The sequence below is a fragment of the Protopterus annectens genome, chromosome 9.part0, assembly GCF_019279795.1.
Source record: "Protopterus annectens isolate FY-2018-M chromosome 9.part0, PAN1.0, whole genome shotgun sequence".
In the NCBI taxonomy this organism is placed as follows: domain Eukaryota; kingdom Metazoa; phylum Chordata; order Ceratodontiformes; family Protopteridae; genus Protopterus; species Protopterus annectens.
The window spans coordinates 730,192,045-730,219,112 of record NC_056743.1 but is presented as its reverse complement, the minus strand read 5'-3'; the positions used below and the strand labels follow the sequence as shown (position 1 = coordinate 730,219,112).

Here is a 27,068-nt window from a genome sequence, read left to right as displayed (position 1 = left end):
GTACTAGACTTCTCAGTAATGGGTACCAGTGCTGTCGAGGCCAATCTGGAGCTATTAAAATCATCCTTGGCTTGTCCTGTCTGGCCTTCAGAAGTACCTTTGGGAGGAGAGGCAGAGGTGGAAAGGCATACACATGAAGATTGCTCCAATTGAAAGAAAGAGCATCCACTTTCCAAGCTGTGGGATGAAACCTTTTTGTGCAAAACTTTGGCAGCTGATGGTTTAGTGGAGAAGCGAACAGATCTATGTCTGGAGTTCCCCATGACACTGTCAATTTCTGAAATACATGAGGATCCAATTTCCACTCGTGGGGATCCATAATTCGCCTGCTCAACACATCTGCTAAGGAGTTCTGTGCCCCTGGCAGAAACCTTGCCTGAAGATTGAGCTGTAAACTGAGAGCAGTCTCCCACAAAATCATTGTTTGCCTGCATAGAGGATAAGAAAGCGGCCCCCCTTGCTTGTTGATGTACCACATGACAGTTGTGTTGTCTGTTAGAATCAACACCTGTCCTGGAAGAAGGAATTCCTTGAAAGCTATTAATGCAAACTGGACTGCTAACATCTCCTTCATGTTGATATGTAGATGTTGTAGTCTGACAGGCCACTTGTTTTGTATCCATTTTCCATTCAGATGAGCTCCCCAAGCTTTGTCTGAGGCATCTGTCGTTAAAATCTGACTTGCCTCTGGCCGGGTCACAGAGAGTCCCTTGTTTAGGTGACATTCCTGAGCCCACCACAAAAATTCCTTCTGAATGCAAGGTATTATTGGAATGACAGTGTCCAGATCCTGGCAGTGCTGTGTCCATACATTTTGAGATACCATTGTAGCTTCCTCATATGCAGTTTGGCATTGGGAAGCACCAGAATACAAGATGCCATGAACCCTAAGGCTTGAAGGACTGTCCTTGCAGTCAGCCCGGACTGATGAGATAGTTGATGGAAGTAAAGGGATAGACTTTTGTTTGTCCGGGGTTAAAAAGGCCATCTGGGCTGCTGTATTCAGTCTCACACCCAGAAAGCACATGTCTTGAGAGGGTACTAGACTGGACTTTATTTCGTTCACAGAATACCCTAGGCATCTTAGCACTGCTATCACATACTCCAAATGACGAAGAAGCTCTTCCTTTCCTTGAGCCAGAATCAGGCAGTCGTCCAAATAAGGATAGATCTGTATTCCTTTTAGTCTGAAGAAAGCTATCACTGGAGCCAGAACTTTCGTGAACACTCTGGGCGCAGTAGATAAGCCAAAGGGCAATGCAGAGAACTGATAGTGAGAAGTCCCAGCTCGAAACGCAGATACTTTCTGCAACTGAGTCTGATAGGAACATGAAGGTAAGCCTCCTTGAGATCCAAAGTTACCATCCAATGATCTTTGCCCAGCAGAGGTAAAAGCTGCTGCAACGTCAACATTTTGAACTTGGGAATGTCCAGATAAGTGTTGAGGATAGATAAATCCAAAATTGGTCTCCACGTGTTCCCCTTCTTGGTACTAGGAACAGGCGAGAATAAAATCCTAGGCCCACTTCTGGCAGAGGGACCGGCTGTATGGCCCCTAGTTGGAGCAACAGAGAAACCTGTCTGTGAGCCTCTATTCTTTGTTGAGGAGGAACGTCTGGCATGCCTTTGAAAGGAGGCAAGGTATGGAAATAAAACCTGTAGCCGTGGTGTATGATATCCAATACCCATCTGTCCTGGGTAATTAAACTCCAATTTTCTTTGAAGAGTGCCAACCTTCCTCCCAAAGGTGCTGCCAGACGAGCAGGCTCTGGCAGCTGAAAAGGTAGGTCATTGGGTCTGTTTACGAAAGGACTGACCCCTGCCCTCACCCGGAGCCTGTGCAGGAGAACTCCCTGTTCTAGGCCGGAAAGAGCCCTGAGCTCTGCGCCTACCACGTCTAGATCTACCCCTAGACTGGGAATCATAAGAAGGATACGTCCACCCCTTAGTAGGCCAATTTCTACTAAACTTTGGAGGCTGGACTTGCAAAAAATCTTTAACAGTCTGCATTAGACTTAGCCTTGTCTTCCATCTTCTTTAAGACTGTCTCAACAGGAGGCCCAAACAACACGTCAGATTGTAAAGGAGCATCTAAAATCCTTGTTTTAACATGTTCAGACAAATTCTGATCCCTCAGCCAGGCGTGCCTGCAAAGAACAGTCCCAGTGGCAGCCACCCTAGACGAGGCCTGTACAGCATCAAAACCACATTGCAAAGAATGCTTACCCACCTGTTCAGAAACATGGACTAAGTCTTGCAACTCTTTACAATCAATACCCACTGCCAGAGCATCAACCTTAGACTTCAATTGTGAAAGAAGATAGTTTTGGTATTTCAACATGTGAAACTGGCAATTCAGAGCCCTTATAGCAAGAGTGGAAGAAGTATAAACTTTCTTTCCCCATCTATCCAAGGCCCTAGCCTCCTTATCTGTAGGAACCGGATTCTTAACAGAAGCCTTAACACCCTTAGGCCCCTGGCTAACAGTTTCTGGGTCTGCCCTAGGACTTTAAACAGATATTTGTGAACGTCAGGCACCCTGTAATACCTATCCGGCTTAACAGGAGCAGGAGGTAAAGAATCAGGATTAAGAGAAGCCTCTGTAAAAACATCTTCCACTACATCCAAAACAGGAGGTATAGCCAAAGGCCTATGCTGGGGTAAAGCAGAAATTCCCTAAGCCTTTTCCTGGAATCAGAGAAGTCCTGACCTTCCCACTTAAAATGCTCCCTCATGGAATGAAGAGTTTCAGAAAGAAAAATCCTCAGGAGGAGTAGCAGAAGGAGTAGAATCATCCACATCAGAATCAGAATAAGGAGAGTACTCCTGCAAGTCTTCAGCCGAAGACTCTGAAACATCTGAAGCTTGCTCAAAACCCCCCAGCTCAGGCTCCACCCTAGGTCTCTTAGCAGGAGGGGGCATAGAACCCCTAATCAAAGTAATCAAATCTTCTGCCATTTTAAGCATATGCTTCTTGGGCATAGTACCTGAAGAGCTAGGGGTAACACCAACTGAAGCTAAACCTGGCCTGCCCCTGGGAGAAGCCTTAGTAACAGAAGGAGAGGGCCTAACCACCTTAGGAAGGGAGGGGAGTATAGTAACCTGAGAAGCCCCCTCAGCCTGACTTGCCTCCTGAGAGGCCATATCTTGCAATAATAAAGTTTCACTCTGTGAACACAAAGAAATCTCCAGTGGAGCCGCCGGCTCCACCGACACCTCTAAAGAACCGGCGTCCGGCACAGACTGTTCTTCTAGCCTAGGCTTAACTGTCTTGTCCTTGCGCTTCTTCGAGGAAGCGGGCATCGGAGCATCCGACGGCATTTTATAATTGCACCGCTTCCCAAAGACTAACCTTGCACAATCCAACCTTCTCTTTATAGTGCGTTTATTAAATCTAGCACAAGAGCGACAGCCAACAACGTCGTGCTCAGGCCCTAAGCAAGGAATACACAAAGTATGATAATCTCTATGCGGTATCTGTTTCCCACAAGAAACGCAATTAACTTTTTCTGACATCCGGTAAATGACTGAGGCAAGAAAAAACAAAAATATTCCCCAACGGGGTACTTAGCCAACTTTGAACTCGGTCTGAAACTTCTAAATAGAAAAATCTCAGAACGCCAACCGGCACTTGCAATGCTGCTTCTGCATCGGACCATGCGGCAAAAAAGACTGAGGATATGACGCCGGTCATGCGCATTTGTACCCTGACGTTCTGACGTCAGTTAAATGCGCCCTGACCGACGTCAGCCTTATACTTTGATATTCGGGCCGACCGTGGACAGCGGACTACCCAAGTGTTAGGACTGCAGCAATGTGAGATGAAGAACATCTATCTTTATTGAAAACCAAATATGGTGGTTTGGCGCAAAAGGCCTGAAGCTCCAAAACCCTTCTGGCCGAAGTGATGGCAATAAGAAAGGTCATCTTCCAAGATAAGTATTTTAGATCCACCAAAGTTGTAGGCTCAAAGGGAGGAGCTGTCAGAGACTGGAGAACAAGAGTTAAATCCCATGGAGGAACTGCATCTTTAACAGGAGGCCTCAAGAGGAAAGTGCCTTTTAAGAAGGTCTTGCATAATTTGTAAGAGGCCAAGGGACCAAGATCACTTCCCACATGATAGTGGGAGATTGAGGCTACCTGGACTTTGATCGTAGAGGCACTAGCACCCTGGTCGAATAAGGTTGACAAAAAATCTAGCACTGCTGGTAACGGAGCTGTAAAGGGGTCTAAGTTTCTGTGCTCCGGCCAAATTGAAAAGCGTTTCCATTTGCTATTATAAACCTTTCTCATAGAAGGCTTATGAGCAGCTACTAGAATAGCCTTAACAGAGGACGAGATGCCGGGGGGAGTCCTAGCTATTACTGGAACTAGATCAACCAATCTGTAAGCTTGAGGTTGTCCAAGTTTGGGGTTGTTAATCCTAGTGGGCGAGAGATCAGATCCGGAGTGGGATCTAGAACCCATGGGGGATTCACTAGATGAGACCAGACATGGGAACCAAGCTTGACGAGGCCAGAATGGGGCTATGAGGATCACTCTGCTCCCCAACCGATGGGCTTTCTGCAAGAATTTTAACATTAGGGGAAGAGGTGGATAAGCAGTAGACCAGATGGCCAAACACACAAAGCATCTCGGGGGGACTCCCCTGGTGGGGGAATTAGAGCGAAGTAGTCGCTGCACTTTGCGTTCGGAGACGCGAAGAGATCGCAGCAAGGTTGACCCCACTTGAGGAAGATTTGCTTCACTACTCTCTGGTTCAGAGACCACTCGTACGGTGAGAGGATGGTTCAACTCAGCCCGTCTGCCAAGATGTTCGACCAGCCCAGAATGTGCGTCGCAATGAGAAAGCGGTTGGTGGAGATCACCCATTCCCAAACTCTCATGGCCTCTTGACAAAGTAGGTAGGATCTGGTTCCCCCTTGCTTGTTGATATACCAGACTACTGACAAGTTGTCAGTCTGAACTGCAATTGTCCCCAAGGGAAGAAGGGCCTGGAGTGCTTGCAACGCCAAAAGCACCGCTCTCATCTCTAGGACATGGATATGCAACAAGATCTCCAAATGGGTCCACGTGCCTTGGTCAGTTCTGCCCATACAGTGCCCCCCACCAGAGGCGAGAAGCGTCCGTGGTCACCGTGGTTAGAGGAGGGGCGCCCTTTCTTGAGGTCCGGGGACTGGAGCCACCAGAATAGGGCTTTCCTGCAAACCCTGCTGAGGGGGATGGGTGAACTCAGTGGATGTTGCAGGATGGACCATTGAACCTGCAAGGTCCATTGTAGTACCCTCATGTTCAAGCGCGCTAAGGGTAGCAGGTTGATTGTTGCCACCATGGAACCTAGAGCCCTCAGGACCAATTCCGCTGGAGGAGCCGGGAAGTGTAGAAGGGCCAGCACGTGGAGCTTTAGTGTTCGAAGCCAGTCCGGAGTTAAGACTACTTGCAAAAGGTTTCTGTTTAATCTGGCCCCAATGAAGTCCAAGATCTGGGTTGGTTGAAGAGAAGATTTTTTGATACCGATTGTGATTCCCAGTCGGGAGGCCAAGTGGAGGAAGTAATCTCTGGTTGAACACAGTAGATGCCTGGTGGGGGCAGTCAGGAGCCAGTCATCCAGGTATGGAAAGACCTGTATCCCCTGGAGTCTCAGGTGGGCGGGTACAACTGCCAATACTTTAATGAACACCCTGGGAGCTGTGGTGAGACCAAAGGGAAGGACCCTGAATTGATAGTGGCTGGCTCCTAAACAGAAGCGGAGAAACCTTCTGGATCGCCTGTCCATCAAAATGTGGCAGTACGCATCCTTGAGGTCTATAGAGCCCATCCAGTCGTTCTCCTGCAGGAGTGGGAGAAAGGATTGAATGGTGACCATCTGGAACTTTTCTTTGACCACTGACAGGTTTAGAAAGGACAGGTCGAGGATTGGTCTGAAGTCCCCCATCTTTTTTGGCACCAAGAACAACCTGGAGTAAAAGCCTGATCCGGATTGGTCTTGGGGGGGGGGGGGGGTGTGCTGGATTGCTCGTTTTTCTAGCAGCTGGAGTATTTATGCAGCTGCTGCCTCCCTTTGACTGGGTGGAACATCGGGGAGGCTCCGGGGTGTTGGAGGGAGATTGAGAAAGGGGATCTTGTAACCTCTGGGTATGATTCGAAGCACCCAGTGATCTGTTGTAATTGACTCCCAAACTGCTAGGTGCCTCGAGAAACGCCGCCCCCCCCGACTGCATCCAGAGTGGAGCAGTCTTTTAACCCTTCAGGGTTGCTGCGCGGGCAGATCAGAAAAGGGTTCTCTCGACCCGAAATTCTTCAGTCCCCTCTGCCTCTGGGCCGGCGTCCACCCTGTCCTCCTCTGCCTCTGAAGGACGAGGGGTCCGGAGCAAAACGGGACTGTTGAGACTTCCAGAACCACATCTTCTTCTGTCCCTTTTGGTTCCTAGAGAAGGACCTCTGGGGAGCAGAGAAGCGGACTCAGACAGCAGAGAAGCGGACTCAGAAGACGTCTTCCCGTCTGTCTCGCTCTGGACCAGCGTGTCGCGTACGGTCTTGCCAAATAGCGAAGAACCATCAAACGGGGCATTAGCAAAGGACACTTTGAAAAGTTCCACAAAATCGCAATGGCGGAGCCAAGCATGCAGTCGTAAGACAATGCCTGCTCCGCTAGCTCTAGCAGCTCCTTCCGTAGCATGGGAGAGGAGCCACAGAGGTGTTCGCAATGGATTTGAGAGTGGCCATTCGGGTTGAGAATACTTTCTTATCCTCAGCCAACATGGACTCGAGGGCAACCCGGCGTATTCTTTGATGAGATCCCACTGGAGTCGTATCACGTGTGCCATATAATTCAGCAACCTTACAAAGAAGGTGGCTGAAGCGAACATCCGCTTCCCCAGGTGGGCCACCGTCCAAGACTCTTTGTCTGGAGGATGGATAGAGGAACTCTCCTGGGCTAGTTCCTTTCTGGTGGCGGCTGCCACCAACATGGCATCTACAGGAGCACCCTTGCTCCAACACGTCCTATCAGGAGGGCTGAGAATTTTATCTGGCCTCTTTGGAATGGGCTCCACAGTGTCCGGCTCCTTCCATGTCCTGGTAGTAATCAGGTCTACCAGGGGATCGGCAGGAGGGGACAGCCAAAAGGTAGATGGGCCTGTGTCAAACGCCTCCAGAAACACAGACTCATCGGAGGAAGGTTTTTGGGCTGACCACCCCCCTCTAATCCGAAGCATTTCCATGATGTCTCCGAAGGAGATGTCTTCGGGAGGTGACCTTGGGGAACCTTCCCCCTCCTCTAAGTCAGTGTCTTCTGTCAAGGACTCAGGTGAGTCCAAGTGCCTCCTCTTGCACTTAGGTTTGCGAGGAACCTCCTCGGGGGGGCTGTCCAAAGAGGCCTCACCAACCACATCCTGTTCCTTCAAGGGAACTATCTGGGACGTAGGCGCAGGCTGTCCCTGGGACCGGGTGATGGAAGGTAGGCCCATCTGAGAGGGAGTGCAGGGTGGAACCGCAGCAGGAGCCTCGAATCCCTCGACAATACCCTCTCCACGACATCGAACGCCGAAGGAGAGCTGCTCTCCCTGGATCCGAGAGCAGCCCCCTCGGATCCGGTGTGGATCGGAGCCGGCGCTGAAGCAATCTGATCCGAAGGGCCAGTATGCTCCGACCGAGACTGAGCCGAACACACACTGACACCTCCGGATCCGAAGCTCAGCTCCGAGAGCTCTGACCCAAAAACAGACCAGACAAACTCGAGGATTCCGTCGGCTCCGAAGTACGAGGTACTATCGGCGCCGACACTCCCCCGGCTCCCATGCTACCCGGCTCCAAAACCCAGAAGTGGGTCGGAGAAGGAGCAATCCGGGAGAAAAAGGGGGTCGAGCACTCCCATCTGCAGCTGGGCCTGGAGGAACCTACGCATCATCCGGTCCATGTCTGCATAGGACAAGCTTCGGGTTGACCTAGAGGAGGCCAGAGAGGCAGTCCGGGAGTGCCGCCTCAATGACCTCGAAGGCGGCCAGGTCTCTGGCTCCGGGGAAAAATGGGGTGAATGGAGCCGGGAAGGAGAAGGCCCGGAGGCCCTGGGAGAAGCTGCTTGCTTGTCCTGCGGGGCAGAGGAGGAAAACTCGGCCCGCCGCTCGTGGTGTTTCTCTTCTCTCCATCCTAGCTTCCCTCTCCTCCTGGCCTGAGGTGGGAGGGGGATTCCCGGCCAGGGGAGTAGGGATGAAAGGTGGCACTGCCACAGCAGGTGCCACGGAGGGAGAGGAGGACAAAGTCGAGTCCAGGGGCAACAGTCCTGCCAGAATCAACTTCGACCTGTCCCTCAAAGCCCTGGGGTTGAAGGCTGCACAAATTGGTGGTCAACACCAAGGCAGATAACGCAGAGTGTGGCCATCTGCTGGGGACAGCTTATGACCACACTCGGTGCATTTAGAAAAGAAGGCTTTAGGGGCCTCAGACTTGACAAGGGACAAAATTACACTAGGCCCAAAGACAGACACGCCTTCACACACGGGGGGGAGGTAATTTAACTAAAATTAACTACAAAAACAGTTAACTACTGGAAACTAAAGAACACAATTTTTACTGCTAAAATAGAAAAGAAAAGGATTTCTCACAAACGATTACTCCCACGCCTGGAACTCGTTCAGAGCTGCTCACTGAACCGCAGAAAACTAGGTCTGAGGCCAGGAAGGGATAGCAGGGGATTATGGGCAAGGGGGAGGAGCTTGGAGCTCAGATCTTAGCTGTTTGAAGCTGCCGGCTCGGATCCGAAACCCACAGGTTGATGGACAAATGAAGTTAACTACTTCAGATCAATTTATTATAACCTCTAGTGCCTTGGCAACACTGCCGTCAAGCGAGTTAAAAAAATCACTGCGCAATACCAACTCAAATATGCTCTATCACTATTTAATGATACTAAATTGATTCAAGTAAAACTCACCTGCTGCATTCTACATTAATACCATTGGGGTCAAGGTACCATATTTCAAAATGAGTATGATTAAGAGAGAGAGACCGACAGACCGAGAGGGAGACACAGAGAGAGACCGACAGACCGAGAGGGAGACACAGAGAGAGACCGACAGACCGAGAGGGAGACACAGAGAGAGACCGAGAGACCGAGAGGGAGACACAGAGAGAGACCGAGACCGAGAGGGAGACAGGGGAGAGAGACCGACAGACCGGGAAGGGGAGACACAGAGACAGAGAGACCGAGAGGGAGACACAGAGAGAGACCGACAGACCGAGAGGGAGACACAGAGAGAGACCGACAGACCGAGAGGGAGACACAGAGAGAGACCGACAGACCGAGAGGGAGACACAGAGAGAGACCGACAGACCGAGAGAGACCGAGACACAGAGAGAGACCGAGAGACCGAGGGGGAGACCGAGAGACCGAGGGGGAGACCGAGAGACCGAGAGACCGACAGACCGAGGGGGAGACCGAGAGACCGACAGACCGAGGGGGAGACCGAGAGACCGACAGACCGAGGGGGAGACCGAGAGACCGACAGACCGAGGGGGAGACCGAGAGAGACTGACCGAGAGAGACCGACAGACCGAGGGGAGACCGAGAGAGACCGACAGACCGAGAGGGAGACCAGAGAGACCGACAGACCGAGGGGAGACCGAGAGACCGACAGACCGAGGGGAGACCGAGAGAGAGACAAGAGAGAGACAGAGAGAGAGAGAGACATGAGAGAGAGAGAGACACAGAGAGAGAGAGAGAGAGACGAGAAAGAGAGAGACGAGAGAGAGAGAGAGAGACACGAAAGAGAGAGACACGAGTGAGAGAGAGAGACACGAGAGAGAGAGAGAGAGAGAGAGAGAGAGAGAGAGAGAGAGAGAGAGACAGAGAGAGAGAGACACAGAGAGAGGGAGACAGAGAGAGAGAGACAGAGAGAGAGAGAGGGAGAGAGAGAGAGAGAGAGAGAGAGAGAGGGAGAGAGAGAGGAGAGAGAGAGACGAGAGAGAGACAGAGGGAGGAGAGAGAGGAGAGAGAGAGAGAGAGAGAGAGAGGAGAGAGAGAGGAGAGAGGGAGAGAGAGGAGAGAGAGAGGAGAGAGAGGAGAGAGAGAGGAGAGAGAGGGAGAGAGAGAGAGAGAGAGAGAGAGAGACAGAGAGAGAGAGAGACACAGAGAGAGAGACAGAGAGAGAGACACAGAGAGAGAGACACAGAGAGAGACACAGAGAGAGACAGAGAGAGACACAGAGAGAGAGACACAGAGAGAGACACAGAGAGAGAGACACAGAGAGAGAGACACAGAGAGAGAGACACAGAGAGAGAGACACAGAGAGAGAGACACAGAGAGAGAGACACAGAGAGAGAGACACAGAGAGAGAGACACAGAGAGAGAGAAATTCAGAGAGATATACACAGAGATACACACATTTAGAGATATACACAGAGATATACATATATACTTTTTTATTATTCATTTTGGTGGGTGTAACGCACTCTGGCTGCTCACATGGTTATCTTTGCATAGTTATTCGCTTATAGCATAACCTGAACTTCTGGTATTTAAAGCTCAACTTTACAACAGTTCATAGTTTCTTAATGACGTCCAAAGCCTCTGATGTAACCCAGTACTTTGTGACTATTGCTTTATGCAGCTCGTCTTGGCTGTAAACTTGTATGTCTCGAACCCTCTCAGCAACAGACTCCTGGAGAAAACTTCAAAATCAGATACTTCTATTGAAAGAGTACCAGCAGCTATAGTAGTGATACCATACTCCAAAACAGGGCACTCAAATACTTCTATTGAAAGAGTACCAGCAGCTATAGTAGCGATACCATACTCCAAAACAGGGCACTCAAACATAGTACTAACACAGGGAAATGTATACATCTCAAATCAAGCAATGATTATGAAATCAGTAGGGTCTATACCTAACTAAAAAAAAAAAAAAAAAAATTTGTACACAGGTGAAACTTGACATCTTAAAATGGGTCTACTGTTCACTGAAATTACAATTTATAGAACATAAGTATGAACACAAGTGTATTTAAGAGAAAAATGCACTTTTGCAAATTGCACTTCACCGATGCATGGTACAGTGGGGATAAGGGAATATTGCCCCCCCCCCTAGTGCAACTTCAAAGTTAGCACATTTAAATACTGGAAGTGTGGAGCATAGACCCCCGCTAAAATGTGTCTGTACTGTGTTATATCTGCTGTTTAGTATATCAGTGAAGTGCGATTAGCAAAAATGCATTTTCGCTTAAATGCACTTTTGCAGAAAGTACAGCTGCATACACTTACCATAAATGTAGGTGTTAGAGTGTATTCATTGTTGCAGTCATTACATTTGGGATATCTGCCTGCAGGTAGCCCTCAGCCATTTGAATACCAGAGTCTTGGATTCCTGCATTGGATGCAGTCTCTTCTTCCATGAAGTCAGGGGTATAAAACATACAGCAGACGCCATTACATCAGTTTTTCTTGCCCCATATGTCAGGTGCTCCCACAATGGGAAGCAATTACAGGTTATGTTGCACTTCTATCAAAAAACAAATACACCTGAAAGCTTAAAGCAAGGAGGAAAGGTACAGCCAAGAGAAGTCAGAGGGCTGGAGGGAGGGTAAACCAGGACTACAACAGTGAATACACTAACATCTACATTTATACACAACTGTACTATGTTCTTCGTGTTTCACTGTTGCAGTCATGACATCTGGGTCGATTCCCAAAGCTAAGGAATGGAGGAAGTTAGAGAGCATTAGGGCCAGCTATTAAGCCCTGCCAGACTGCAGTGGCAAAACCAGCTCTGGATTTAGAAAAAATAGGCATGGGGTAATGCTTGAATGTATGTACACATCTCCATGTAGCAGCTTCTAGGATGTACCTGGTAGGGACTCCACTGAGAAAGGCTGTAGAGGTAGATGCAGCCCTGGTGGAATGTGGTATAATCCCCTATGGGGTAGGTTTTCCACGGTGCTTATAGCAGAAATGAATGCAATGGGCTATCCATTTAGAAATAGTTTTGATAGGTCCTTAACCTCTGCCCCTGCAGCAAAATCAACTAGCAGCTGTTCAGATTTCCTGAGAGGCTTAGTCCTGTCCAAATAAAATCTAAGCTGTCTGTGCACGTCCAAAGAGTGCAGTATTCGCTCTCCTTTGTTTTGTGGATTAAGGAAAAGGCAGGCAAATTAATGGACTGAGTTAGGGCCACACTAGACACTACCTTGGGCATAAAGAAAGAATTTGTCCTGAGGGGAAACCCTGTCTGCATGAAAGATAATGAAGGGCTCCACTGCCATGAAGATGTGATGGCTAGAAGGAAGGCTGTTTTCCAAGAAATGAATTTCAACTCTGCAGTTGCAGCTGGTTCAAATGGAGGGAGAGTGAGCTTTTCCAATACAAAGTTAAGGTCTCAGGCTGGAGTAGGGGCTCACCTGGAGGAGGGGGGGGGGGTCTTGGCCCCTCTGAAGAATTGCTTTAGTAGAGGGTGAAAGAAGAGGGGTGGGTTCAGTATTAGTGTGCTGAAATGGCAGAGGCATGAATTTTAAGAGGAGAAGGATAGGCCCTTGTGGAGCATTTCTGTTAAATAGTGAATAATGCATGGTAAACTGGGCACAGTTGTGGCCATCCCTGGAGTCTGGCTCCAGGAACAGTACCTTTTCCACTTTTCAGCATAGGATTTTATAGTATCAGGCCTCCTCTCCCCTCCAGAATGACATCTAGCACATGCTTACTAATGGATGCTATTGGAGAGCTCACGGAATTAGCCAGGCTGCAAGGTTCAGGGTTTGAAGCGGAGGGTGCAGAATCTGGCCCGCCTGCTGCGACAGCAGGGGAAGGTGCCTGAGGTAGGTGCCATGGTTCCAGCAGTGTAGGGGGTACCAATACTGGTGTGGCCAGTCTGTTGCAGTCAGTATTGTCCTTGGCTGGTCCGGTTTTATCTTTAGTAGAACCTTCGAAAGGAAACGCAAAGGGGGAAGGCATAAACAGAGGCGCTTTCCCAAGTAATGGACAGGGCATCCACTTTCCAAGCATGATTGTGGGAAGTGTTGTGCAGAATTTGCCCAACTGGTAGTTCTGAGGGGAGGCAAATCAGTCCATCTCTGGAGTCCCCCATTTGGTCCTCAATAGGTTGAATAGTTTTGATTCGATTTGTGTGGGTCCATGAGATTTCTGCTTAGGTCTGCTAGTGAATTTAGTTTGCATGACAGGAACTGAGCTTGTAGGTGTACTTGGTAACTCAAGGCTGTGTTCCACAGAAACATGGCTAGTCTGCAAAGAGGGTATGAGGGCTTCCCCCCTGCTTATGTATCACATAACTGTGGTGCTGTCTTGTCTTTACCAACAATTGTCCTGGAAGAAAGTGATCTTTGAAGGCTGTCAGGGAATTCTATACAGCTAACATCTCTTTTTGGCTGATATGCATGTGCATCTGTCTCTGGTTCCATTTGCCCTGAATGCACTACCCTAACAAAAGGAGCCCCCCTTGCATAGCCTGATGCATCTGTTAAAGAGAAAGGGAGCCCCTTGTGGTAGGCAGGCCTCTGCCCACCAAAGGAACTCCTGTCTTTATACAAGGAAAGATAGGAATCACAGATTCCAGGTCCTGAGAATGTTGGCACCATAAGCTTTTTAGATACCATCGTAGTTTCCTCATATGCAGTCCTGCATATGGGATTAGTAGAATGCAGGAGGCCAGGAACCTCAGGGCTTGCAGAATTTCCTTGCAGATAGCTGGGACTTTGTGGCCAGAAGTTTGAAGTAGGCTGTCAAACTTCTCTGGAGTGAGGAAAGACATCTGGGAAGTTGTGTTCAAGCTTGCTCCCAGGAATACAATCTGCTGGCCGGGTACTAGGTGAGATTTATTTTCGTTTATGGTGTACCCCAGTGAGGTTAGAAGTTTCTTTACGAATGCCAGATGTTTTAATAGAAAGTCTGGGCTTTCTGCCCGAATCAGACAAACGTCCAAGTATGGGTATATTTGAATATTTCTCTGCCTGCAAAATGCAACGGCTGAAGCTAGACACTGAATACCCTGGGCGCAGTAGATAAGCCAAAGGGAAGTGTAGAGAACTGATAGTGCATGGAGCCTGCCCTCAAGCGTACGTATTTCCTGCAAGATTCCCTTACTGGAATGTGCAGATAAGCTTCGTTTAAGTCTATGGTTGCCAACTAGGCATCTTTGCCTAGCATAGGAAGCAGCTGTTTAAGTGTTAGCATTTTGAATTTTGGAATTACCAAAAAGGTATTTAAAATGGAGAGGTCCAGGATAGGACGCAAGGAGCTGTCTTTTCTGGGTACCAGGAAAAGTCTTGAATAAAAACCTTGACCCCTTTCTTCTGCTGGAACAGGCTGAATAGCCCCGATACTTAGAGAACCTGCCGTTGAGCCTTTGCCACCTGATTTGGAGGGTAGGTCTGGCCAACCATTTGGGGTTGGTAGGGTGTGGAAATGGAATCTGTATCCTTGGCAAAAAGTTATGTACTCACCATAACATTCCATCTGAGTAGCTGTACTTCATTTTTCTGCAACCTGTGGGTATTCGGATCCACACTGGATTGGAGCCGGCCACTTATTTTCTAGTATCTGCTCTGAGCTCCTCCCCCTACCCACAATACACCACCATTTCCTATCTTCCCTCAGATAGAGTTTGCTGCAACCATACACTTTAGCAACTCAACTAAACAAACCTAATATGTTTATCCACATGAAAAGGTCAGAGGGACAGAGGGTGGGAAGGTTGCAGAAAAATTAGATCTAACTACTCAGATGGAACATTATGGTGAGTACTTAACTTCTTTATCTGAAGTAGTTAACTTTCATCTGCAACCTGTGGGAAAGATTCCCCAGCTACTCAAAAAAACAATCCTGGGAGGCCCTCATGGAAAGATATTCCTGAGCACCACAGAGCCAAAGGATGCTCTCCCTCTGGAAATCAGATCTAATTTTTAATGGGAGATGAAAGTATGCGAATTTGCCTAAGTTGCTGCTGAACAAATGTCCAAAGGAACCTTACACCAAAACCAGCGGAAGTTGCCATGGACCTGGTAGAGAGAGTTTTAAATCAAACCACGAGGAGATAAACCCTTGGCTTTGTAAATATGTAAAATGCAAAGAGTGATCCATCTGGCTAAAGAAACCTTGGAAATGGCCTTTCCCAAACGAGGTGTAGAAAATGAGACAAAACTGATCGGACGTACGGAAGGGTTGTGTTCTATGAAGGTAGAAACGAAGTTGTCTATGAACATCTAACAAATTAAGTTTATATTCACCTTTGTTCTGAAAATTTGTAAAGCAAACGGGTAGATTAATCGTTTGGTTTATGTTTGATTAAGATGCCACTTTGGGTAGAAAAGGATTTGTACGGAGAGAGACCCTGTCCTTATGGAAGACCAAATAAGGAAGCACTGCAGACAGTCTGAAGCTCAGAGACCCTCCTAGCCGACATAACCGCCATTAGGAAGGCGGTCTTCCAAGATAAAAACTTTAATCCACTGATGCTGCAGGTTCAAAAGGAGGAGTTACTAATGACTGAAGAACCAAAGTGAGGTCCCAAGGAGGAACACAATCTTTGATGGGAGGACGCAAAAGAAAACTGCCTTTTAGAAAGGCTTTACACAGCCTAGAAGAGGCCAGGGCAATCTTATTTTCACAGACATGAAAATTAGAAATGGCTGCCAGCTTTACTTTCACCGTGGAGGGACTAGCTGCTTGCTGAGAAGTACTAGTCAAGAAATCCACCACTGCTGGAACTGGGGCTGTAAAAGGATACAGGTTTCTCTGAGAGGCCTACATAGAGAAACATCTCCATGTACTGCGATAAACTTTCCTAGTGGAATCTTTAAGAGAAGCCACTAGTATAGACTTAACAGGGGATGAAAGACCAGGAGTCCTGGCAATCAAGGGAACTGGAGCAGCCAAGCTGTCAACTTGAGACAGTCCAGATTGGAAGGGTAGGCACCCGAAGGATGAGAGATCAGATCGGAGCAGGGATCCAGAATCCATGGAGGAGCTCGAAGATGAGACCAAAGGAAGGGGAACCAAACTGGACGAGGCCAGATTGGGGCAATGAAGATCACTTTGCACCCCAGTCGGCAAGTTTTCTAAAGAAACTTCGGAATGAGTGGTAACTGTGGGTAAGCATACAGTAACCCGGAGTGCCAAACATGGACTAGACAGTCTCTGGGGGAATCCCCTGGTGAGGGAATCAGAGCAAAGAACCCGCTGCACTTCGTGTTGGAAGGAGATGCGAAGAGATCGCAGCAAGGCTGTCTCCATGCAAGGAATATGTCCTCAGTTACTGACCGTTTCAGAGACCACATGTACGGCATCAGAATAGCCTGACAATCTGTCCGCTAAAATGTTGGAGCGTCCCGGAATGTGCGTTGCGATAAGAAACCGACCGGTGGAAATTGCCCACTCCCACACTCACATGGCCTTGCCACACAGAGGGTAAGATCTGGTTCCCCCTGCTAGTTGATATACCAGACAACAAAAGTACAGTTTTGTACCTACCATAAATGTAGATGTTAGAGTGCTAATACAGCTGCAGTAATCACAGATGGGTTTTCTGCAGTCAGGCAGTCCCTCGGTCGGCCGAATTCCAAAGTCTTGGTCCGGCGTCGGTTGTCGTCGCTTTCTCTCCTGACGTCAATGAGGCCAGAGTATATAAGACACAGCAGACGTCATGTTTTTCAGTCTTTCTTGCCCCAGATGTCAGGTGCCCCCAGAAAGTACAGTTTTGTACCTACCATAAATGTAGATGTCCGATAGGCATGCATCTGCAGTCCTTACAAATGGGGTTGTCCTGTCGTCAGGCAGCCCTTCGGTCGGCCGGATTCCAAAGTCTGGGTCTGGCCTCGGCTGGTGTCGCACTTCACCCGACGTCATAGCTGCAGTTCTTCGGGTATAAAGGCATCAGCCGACGCCATTTTTCTCAGTGTTTCTTGCCCCAGATGCTAGGAAGGCTAAATTTGGATAAATGCAAATGGTTCCAAATAGTAGAGAGCAAACAAAAAATAAGCATGTATGTACATATATACAAACAAATACACCATAATAGATTCTCCCAGCTAGCTACAAGATGGGCAAATACCCTAGGAGTACCACAGAGGGGAAGGAGGGTGGGTAATCCTGACTGCAGATGCATGCCTATCGGACATCTACATTTATGGTAGGTACAAAACTGTACTATGTCCTTCAAGAATGCATCTGCAGTCCTTACAAATGGGTAGAATACCATAGCCAAACTGGGGGAGGAGGAGAAAAAAGATTATGGTGTGGTTAAGATCCCTTGTAAAACAGCAGTGGCAAAACCTGCTCGAGATCTTGAGTATAAAGATAAATTATAATGCTTGGAAAATGTATACACGGAGCTCCAAGTAGCAGCCTCTAAAGTGTCTTTGGTAGCCACTCCTCGTAGAAAAGCTGTGGTAGTGGCGGTAGCCACTCCTCATAGAAAAGCTGTGGTAGTGGCTGTAGCCCTTGTAGAGTGAGGCCTGATGTTTTCTGGAGTTTTATTCCCATGGTAGGAGTAACAAAATCTAATGCAATTTCCTATCCACTTAGAGATGGTCTGTTTTGAAATTGCTTTTCCTTCCATTCCTGTTGCATATGCTACCAGTAGCTGGTCAGTTTTTCTATTGCCCTTGGTCCTGTCCAGGTAGTAGCGTAATTGTCTATGTACATATAAGGTATGCAAAAGTCTTTCTCCCCGGTTCTGTGTGTTGGGAAAGAATGTAGGTAGGTGGATAACCTGGTTTAAAGATACTCTGGAGACCACCTTTGGCATAAAAGTAGGATTTGTTCTCATGGACACTATCTTGATGGAAGATCAGGAAGGGCTGTACTGCCATTAATGCCTGTAGCTCAGATACCCTTCTTGCTGAAGTGATTGCAAGCAGGAAAGCAGTTTTCCATGATAAGTATTGTAATTCTGCTGTTGCTGCTGGTTCGAAAGGAGGGAGTGTCAACTTTTCTAGCACAAAGTTCAAGTCCCATGCTGGCAATGGTGGCTTCCTAGGTGGTTTTACATTTTTGATTCCTCTCAGAAACTGCCTGAGTAGAGGATGTGAGAAGACTGGAGGATCCAAGTCGTATTCTGCTGAAATAGCCGATGCATGAATCTTAATGGAAGAATAGGACAGGCCGTTGTGGAAGAGGTCTGCCAAGTATTCCAGGATGTTGGCTATGTTTACCAGTGACATTTTCTCCTTTTGCAGTACTCCAAATGTGATATCTTTTCCATTTTGCTGAATAATTTTTCCTTGTTGAGGGTCTGCGAGACTCCAAGATAATGTCTAACCCTTTGGGATAAATTCGGGTTATTTGGTCTTATGCAATGTTCCAGGCAGTCAGCTGAAGTGTTTTCAGGTTTGGATGCAGGGTGCTGTAGTTGTTCTGTGTTAACAGTAAGGGAACTAGGGGCAGAGGCCATATTTGTTCCCGAGACATGCTCCTCAGTAATGGGTACCAATGTTGTCTTGGCCAGTCTGGAGCTATCAGGATGATCCTTGGACTGTCCTCTTTGATCTTCAATAGCACCTTGTGCATCAAAGGAAGTGGTGGGAATGCATATGCTGTCAGGTTTTTCCAACTGAAAGATAGGGAGTTCACTTTCCAAGCAAGTGGGTGGTACGTCCTTGTGCAGAACTTCAGTTGGTGATTGCGTGGGGATGCAAATAAGTCTATTTCTGGTAGTCCCCATTTTCTTGTAATGGTTTTGAAGATGTCCGGATGCAGCATCCATTCGTGGGCATCCGTGGTAGTTCTGCTTAGTATGTCTGCTAGAATGTTTTCTTTTCCTGGTACAAAAATTGCTTGTAACTGAATGTTGTAGTTCAGGGCCACATTCCAGAGGTCCATTGCCATCCGGCATAGAGGGTACGAGTGTGTGCCTCCCTGTTTGTTTATGTACCACATAACTGTGGTGTTGTCTGTCCTTATCAACAGTCGACCTTGTTGAAGAAATGGTCTGAATGTCTGAATTGCCAGTTGTACTGCCAGCATTTCCTTTTGATTTATGTGTAGGTGCAGCTGGTCTTGAGTCCATAAGCCTTGTATGCACTTGTCCAGCATGTGGGCCCCCCAACCGAGGTCTGAGGCGTCCGTTGTGATGGTCTGGCTTGGTTGAGTGCTCTGGAAGGGCAGTCCTTTGTTTGATTGACAGGCCTGAGCCCACCATTGGAATTCTTGCTTCAGGCATGGGATTATTGGAATTTGGGTTTCTAGGCTGTGCTTGTGCAGAGACCATAAATTCCTTAGGTACCACTGTAACTTCCTCATATGCAGTCTGGCATGTGGAACCAATATTATGCAGGATGCCATGAAACCAAAGGCTTGCAGGACTTTTCTTGCTGTTAGCAGGTTCTGCTTTGTTAATGCCAAGAAGTAGAGAGGGAGTTGCTCCTGTTTTTCTACTGTTAGGAATGCCATTTGCTTTGATGTGTCCAGCTCTGCACCCAAAAAGGTTATCCTTTGGGATGGTATCAGCCTTGACTTTTTTGTATTGACTGTGTATCCCAGGGCTTGCAGTAGATAAATGACCCTTTTTAAGTCTTCTGCTAGCTTGCTTTTGTTGTCCGCTTGTAACAGGCAGTCGTCCAGGTAAGGGTAGATTTGGATTCCCTGAAGCCTGCAATGAGCAATTACTGATGCCAGGCATTTCGTGAACACTCTGGGTGCAGTAGATAAGCCAAAGGGCAATGCTGAGAATTGATAATGCTCTGATCCTGCAAGAAATCTGAGGTATCTTCTGCAATTTGGTCGTATGGGGACGTGCAGGTATGCCTCCTTGAGATCTAGAGTTACCAGCCAAGACTCCTTGCCCAACATGGGAATAAGCTGCTGTAGGGTCAGCATTTTGAATTTTGGGACAATGAGGTATGTGTTTAAAGCGGACAGGTCGAGAATAGGTCTCCATTGGTTTTCTTTTCTTGGAACCAGGAAGAGCCTGGAGTAAAATCCTTGGCCTTGCTCGATAGATGGTACTTTTTCTACAGCTCTCATCCATAGCAAACGAGTTATTTGTTTTAGAGCTTCTGCCTTTTGATTTGGAGGTAGGTTTGGCATTCCTGTCTTTCTTGGTAGAGTATGGAAGCGAAACCTGTAACCTTGGTCTACTGTCTGCAAAATACACTTGTCTCCTGTGATGTAATGCCAGTTTACTGAAAATAAGGCTAGCTTCCCGCCTAAGGGTGCTTCTAGTTGTTCCCTGGTAGGCAGTGCCAGAGCCAAGTCACTGTGATTGTCCTGTAGTAGTGGTGGTGGCTGTATCTGTGGCTGTACCTCGCTGGTTGTTAGCCTGCCACTGACGTCCCCTGTAGGCACCTCTGGATTGACCTCTGCCTCTTGAGCGCCTATTCCTGCCTCTGAGCTCTGGAGGTGTCTGGAAAGGACCAATTCTTGGAGGGCCAATTCCTGCTAAACCTTGGAGGTTGGACCTGTAAGAAATCTTTGACTGTCTGGACAGATTTTGCTTTCTCTTCCATCTTCTTCAGCACCTGTTGTGCAGGAGAGCCAAACAAATTGATCTTGTCCATGGGAGCATCTAGTAGCTTTGATTTGACATGGTCTGGTAAGGCCTGCTCTTTTAACCATGCATGTCTTCTGATCACTGTGCCAGTCATGGCTGATCTAAAGGAAGCCTCCAGTGCATCATAGCCGCATTTTAAGGAATGATTACTGACCTGCTGAATGTTATGGACCATTTCCTGAACAGATTTTTTGTCTAATGGTTCATCTGAGGACAGCTTTTTAGTTAACTGGTCTACCAAATTCCTGATACTGGATCATGTGGAATAGACAGTTCAAGGCCCTAGCTGAAAGAGTAGCAGAAGTGTAAACTTTTTTACCCCATCTCTCTAAGGACCTGGATTCCCTTTCAGAGGGGAGGGGGGTTTTTGGTAGAGGTAGCTGCTACAGCCTTGGGTCCCTGGGATATAGTTTCGGGATCTGCAAAAGGGGCCTTATACAAATGATAGTGTGTCCGGAACCTTGTAGTACCTATCGGGCTTAGCAGGGGCCGGAGAGAGTCAGGAGCAGTACAAGCATCATTGAAAGCATCATCCACAACAGTAAGTACTGGAGGAATGGCTAAAGGCCTATGCTGCGGCAAATGCAAAAAGGTTCTAAGCCTTTTCCTAGAGTCTGAAAAATCCTGGCCCTGCCATTGAAATTGTTCCCTCATAGCATGCAAGGTTTCCCCAAAAGAAAATTCCTCAGGCGGAGAGGCAGAAGGAATGGACTCTTCTGCATCAGAGTCCTCATAAGGAGAAAAAAGGGGCCTCTGGAGGGTCTGTACTATCTGATTCATCAGAGGAGCCATCTGAAAAAACTGGCTCAGGGGGCTCTACTCTAGTCCTCTTCTCTGGAGGTGGGTTAGAGGCCCTGTCTGGATGTGGTTGAGATCCTCGGATCAAAGAAATGAGATCCTCTGCTAGACTAAGCATTTGTGAACTAGAACTGGGCCTGTGAGAGGGGGTCTTAGCAGGAGCAGTTTTGGTAGTTTTTGCTGCTTTAGCCCTGGCAAAGGCCTTAATCGAAATGGATGCAGGAGGCCTAGCAGCTCCACGTGCAGGGGTAGAAATATCCAAAGGGATAGTATCCGATAAATCCTGAGAACCTGCAGGAGCAGGTGGGATTTCAGTAGCAGATTCAGCCAAGCCGGAAGAGGCCTCGAGGAGTGGCAAGTTTTCGGCCGAAGGAAGAACCGTGGACTCTGTTTCAGCCGAAACAGAGACACTCGTGGTTGGCTTAACTGCGGTTTCGGCCGAAACCGCGGACCGCGAGTGTCTGTCCTTTTCCTTGCGTTTTTTGGAAATTTGCGAAGTCGAAGTATCCGACGGCATAATGTAAGCAAAAGCGGAGCCGAAAAACTCTTCAGCAAATTCAGACAGACGTCTAAGCGTTCGTCGGTTGAAAGAAGCACAGGCTAAACAAGCTGCTACGTCGTGGTCTGGGCGATAACTTCTAAATTTACAGTGATGGCTGAAGCTAAGGCTCCAGCATGTAGAAGAGTAGTCAGGCATTGTAGAATATTTTGAATAGGCATAGAGAAAGGGCCAAGTTCTGGTCTTTGGCCCAAATAGAGAACCTAGTCCATTTACTAGATTAAACCTTTATACTGGAAGGTTTGAGAGAGGTCAGAAGAATTTCACAAACAGGAGATGGGATGTCAATCAATGGAAGTGGAGGACCCAAGCTGTGAGCTTGAGACTGTGCAGGTTCGGATGAATCAAACCCGGAGGATGGGATAACAGGTCCTGGGAATGATCCAGGATCAATGGGCTGTGAATCAGATGAGGCCATAGAAACAGGAACCAGACTTGAGGTGGCCAAGTAGGGAGCAAGGAGGATCACTGCTTTTCAACCTCAGCTTTCTGGAGAAATTTTGGAATGAGGGGAAAAAGGGGAAAGGCATACAAAAGACCCAGTGGCCATTCGTGTGTTAGAGCATCCCTCGGTGGTTCCCCCTGAGGGGGAATTAAGGCAAAATAGCTCCTGCATTTGTAGTTCAGGGGAGGAAGAAAACAGGTCACAGCAAGGCTTGCTCCAATGTTGGAAGATTCTGATCCATTAAAGGGTTGAGGGACCACTCGTGGGGCATCAGATGTTCCTGCTCAGATCGTCCAAAATAAGGTTGGAATTCCCGGGAATGTGCGTTGCTATAAGAAAGCGAGCGGAAGCTATCGCCCAGTACCAAATCCTCATGGCTTCCCATCACAGGGTGTAAGATCTGGTTCCCCCTTGCTTATTCTTATACCAGACGACAGATATGTTGTCTGACTTGCAATGGTCCCAGAGGGTAGGGATGGATGGAACGCTTGCAACACTAAACTGCCCTCAGTTCCAGGACATTTCTGTGCAAGTTGGCCTTGATGGGGGTCCAAGTGCTTTGGACAGTCTTTCCCTGAAAACGCCCCCCCAACAGTGAAGCGTCCATGGTCACCATGGGCATGGGTTGGGGAAGACAGAATGGTCAACACCAAAGATTCTTTTGTGGCTCCATCCACCATAGCATTTCTTCCTTGCAATGGTTTGTAAGGCGTATCAGGTGGTTGAGTGGTTGGGTTAACTACCACTGTGTGGAAAGGAATCACTGCAGGATTCTCATGTGCAGTCTCACCAGTGGTACTAAAAGTAATGGCAGCTGCCATGGAGCCCAAGAGTTGCAGTACAAAATGTGCTGGTACAAACCTGTGAGGAAGAAGGTCTTGAATTTGGTGTCTTATTTTCAAAAACCTGTGAGGGGGGAGAGAAGCTTCACAGGATGTTGTGTTGAAGACCGCTCCAATAAATTCCAGTGTCTTCATTGGGGACATCTGAGATTTGTCTTTGTGGATTGTAATCCCCAAGTGGACAGTGAGAACTTAGTGCAAGAGAGGCTGCGAACTAGGAGATTTCTGGTTGGAGCGGTAAGGAGCCAGTTGTCTAGATAGGGAAACACCTGGAGTCCTTGCAGTCAAAGATGGGCTACCTCAACTGCCAAACATTTGAACACTCCGGGGAAGGGGGGGGCTGTCAAGAGACCAAATGGCAATGCCCTGAACTGGTAGTGATTGGCTTCCAGCCAGGAGCAATGATCCATCTTTATGTGGTAGTATGCATCCTGTAGGTCTAGACAGCACATCCAACTGTCCCTCCCTAGAAAGAGAAAAATGGACTGTACTGTGACCATTCGGAATTTGAGGTTTGATAAACTGTGTTCAGTAGGCCGACATCCAGAAATAGTGTCCAGTAGGCAGACATCCAGAATTAGTGTCCAGTCCCCTGCCTTTTTTGGCACTAAAGAACCTAGAGTAAAACCCGGATCCTCTGTGTTCTGGTGGGACTGACTGGACGACACTAACAGTTTTTCTATTTCTAACGCTAATTCCCTCTGATTGGGTGGTACATCGGGGATTTGGTTGACTGGTCTGGGAGTTGAGTCTAATAGTATTTGGTAGCCTCTGGATATTCTTCTCTGCACCCAAACATCGGTAGTAATAAGATGTCAGGCTGGTAGATGCAGAGAAAAACAACAAACTGCTTCCAGAGGAAAGCAATCGGGCCGCTGCTCAGGAGTGCTGGTAGGGTCTGCCTGAGAAAATCTCTGGCTCCCTGGTTACGCAGACCCTCTCTAACCTGAAAGGGGAGTCTTCCATACGAGTTGCCCCCTCTGCCCCAGGGGGAGTGTTCACGAGTGTCACGAAAGGCTCCTTGGGATTTCTTTAACTACATCTTTCCTCCCTTCTGGTTATTGGAGTAGGACCTTTGCGGGTTGGTAAAGCATATGCCCACAGCAGACAAGGTCTTTCAGTCTTTCTCACTACATGCAAGTGCGTCGCGTACCCTGGGTCCAAGAAGTGCAGATTCTTTGACAGGTGCATTTGTGAAGGAAGATTTAAAGGGGTCTGCAAAGTCACACAAACGCTTCCAAGCATCATGTCTCATGACACCACCAGATGCAGCAGCTCGAGCTGCCCCCTCGGTGGTGTGAGATCAAACACACTGAGGAGCTTGAGATGGATTCAAGGGTAGCTAGCTGCAAGGCAGCAGCGGCTCACACCTCATCAAGCAGTACCCCCACCAAAGAGAAAGACATTTCAGAAATTAGGTGTCTCTGCAGTCGAGTAAAGTGTACCAGATAATTCAGCGACCAAATGGCAAAGGTCGCTGACGCATAGGTCCACTTCCCTAATCTGTCCATGGTTCGGGACTCCCTGTTTGGAGGAAGGACGGCGGAACTAACTTCTGCCAATTCCCTCTTGGTGACCACCACCACAACCACAGAATCAACTCTCAGCTGCTTGGATCAATGGAGCTAGTCCTCAGGTATAGATAAAATTTTGTACAGCCTCCGGGTTGACAGGTTCTACTTTGTCCAGGGCCTTCCAGGCACTCTGCTCAATTAGTTTAAAAAGATCTGCTGGTGGGGTCACCCAGGAAGTAGATAGCCAGGCATGGAAGGTCTGCAGAAACACTGATCCCTCAGAAGGGTTAGAGGACTTCCATTCCCCCGCTGTTTGAGGATTTCGAGAAGGTCTCAGAATGAGATGCCATCTGGGGGAGAACGTGGGGACCCTTCTTCCCTCATCACAATCAGTGTCTTCTGAGATTAGATTCCTCCGGGGAGTCAAGGTGCTTCCTCTTGCACTGCTTCTTCCGGGAGTGGCTCTCTAGTAGGATCTTCTGAGGATGACTCCGGAGAAGGGGTTCCCTTCACAGGGGGTTCTTGTGACTCCCATGCCAGGGTACTCGACAGCGGGTTGGGAAAGGAGCATGCTAGGGGAGGAGGTTTCTGATACTAGTGTCCTAGGTGCTGGCTGTAAGCCTTCGGAATGAAGGACCCTTTCCATCACCTGTACAGCAGGCCCACTCGAGCCCACCTCGAGTTGAGGGTTTCAGAGAGAACTGGAAGCCGGAGCCATGGACAGACTGCCAGTGAGAAAATAGGCGCCGGATTAGGTGCAAAGGTAGGGACGGTCCAAGCACCACTCCGAGAAGGCATCAGCTCCATCATAGTAAATGCAGCAAGGGTGGTCTGTGCTGACAGGGGAGACACTGCTGTCGGAGCAGAGATAGTATGCACCTAAGCAGACTATCAGTACCAGGTGGATACCGAAGCAGACATCAGTATTGGGAACAGGGTGGATGCTGGAGAAGGATAAGCAGGGGAAGACTAGGTAAAAGACTCAGCCAGGAGGGAAGGAAGGTCTAGCTGGAATGGGCAATCCCTAGCTGCCAGAAGCTGGTCCACAACCCACACTAGGTCTAGTTCAGAAAAACTCAGTGGATCTAAAGGAGGCTGCTGAAGGGAATCCAGTCTTTCTGCCCCAAGAAAGGGTCGCAAGTTGGAAAATATCTAGTCCTTGGGCAGGTATTCGAATTTTGGAGCAGACTGAGCCGAGGAAACTGTCGGCACCATGGCCTGGGATGGTGCCAAGGCATGTACAGTCTCGGAACCAATGTGGGAAACAAGAACGGCACCAAAGTCAGTGGGTGCTGTGGTTGGAAACGAAACCGGAGTGAATACCATGGTCGGCACAGAGGGAAAGGACACAGACCTTTGTGCCAAGGTGGTCTGCATAGAGGGCGCCGAAGCACGGAGCACACACTGTTCCATAACAGATGGAGATGCAGAAAGTACAGTTTTGTACCTACCATAAATGTAGATGTCCGAACTGGATAGCATCTGCAGTCATAACAAATGGGTTGTCCTGTCGTCAGGCAGCCCTTCGATCGGCCGGATTCCAAAGTCTGGGTCCGGCTTCAGCTGATGTCGCACTTCACCCGACATCATCTCTGCTGGTCTTCGGGTATAAAGGCATCAGCCGACGCCATTTTCCTCAGTGTTTCTTGCCCCAGATGCCAGTTGCCCTCTTGGAAGGCTAAATTTTGGATAAATGCCAATGTTTCCAAAAGGATAGAAGGCAAACACAAAAAATAAGCATGTATGTACATATATACAAACAAATACACCATAAGAGACCCCCCCCCCAGCTAGCTATTAGGAGGGTAAATACCCTAGGAGTACCACAGAGGGAAGGAGGGAGGTAATCCTGACTGCAGATGCTATCCAGTTCGGACATCTACATTTATGGTAGGTACAAAACTGTACTATGTCCTTCATGGATGCATCTGCAGTCATAACAAATGGGTAGAATACCATAGCCAACTAGGGGAGGAGGAAGAAAAATTATGGTGTGGTTAGGATCACTTGCAGTACAGCAGTGGCAAACCCTGCTCGGGATCTAGAATACAGAGGTAAATTATAATGCTTGGCAAATGTATGCACGGAGGTCCAAGTAGCCGCCTCAATAATGTCCTTGGTTGCCACTCCTCGTAAGAAAGCTGTGGTAGTGGCTGTAGCCCTTGTAGAATGAGGCCTTATGTTCTGTGGAATTGGTTTTCCATGGTAGGAGTAACAGAATCGTATGCAATTTCCTATCCATTTGGAGATTGTCTGTTTGGAAATTGCTTTTTCTTCCCTTCCTGTTGCATTGGCTACAAAAAGCTGGTCAGTTTTTCTGTTACTTTTGGTTCTGTCCAGGTAGTAGCGTAGCTGTCTGTGTACATCCAAGGTATGCAGCATTCTTTCCCCTCTGTTTTGTGGATTGGGGAAGAAGGTAGG

General features: G+C 48.1%; 1 protein-coding gene across 3 annotated transcripts in view; it reads right to left on the bottom strand.

Moving 5' to 3' along the window:
- Nucleotides 1-27,068, bottom strand: part of SNRNP70 (small nuclear ribonucleoprotein U1 subunit 70) — a 718,845-nt gene that overhangs the window by 539,655 nt on the left and 152,122 nt on the right. The gene's annotated exons all lie outside the window — the stretch shown is intronic.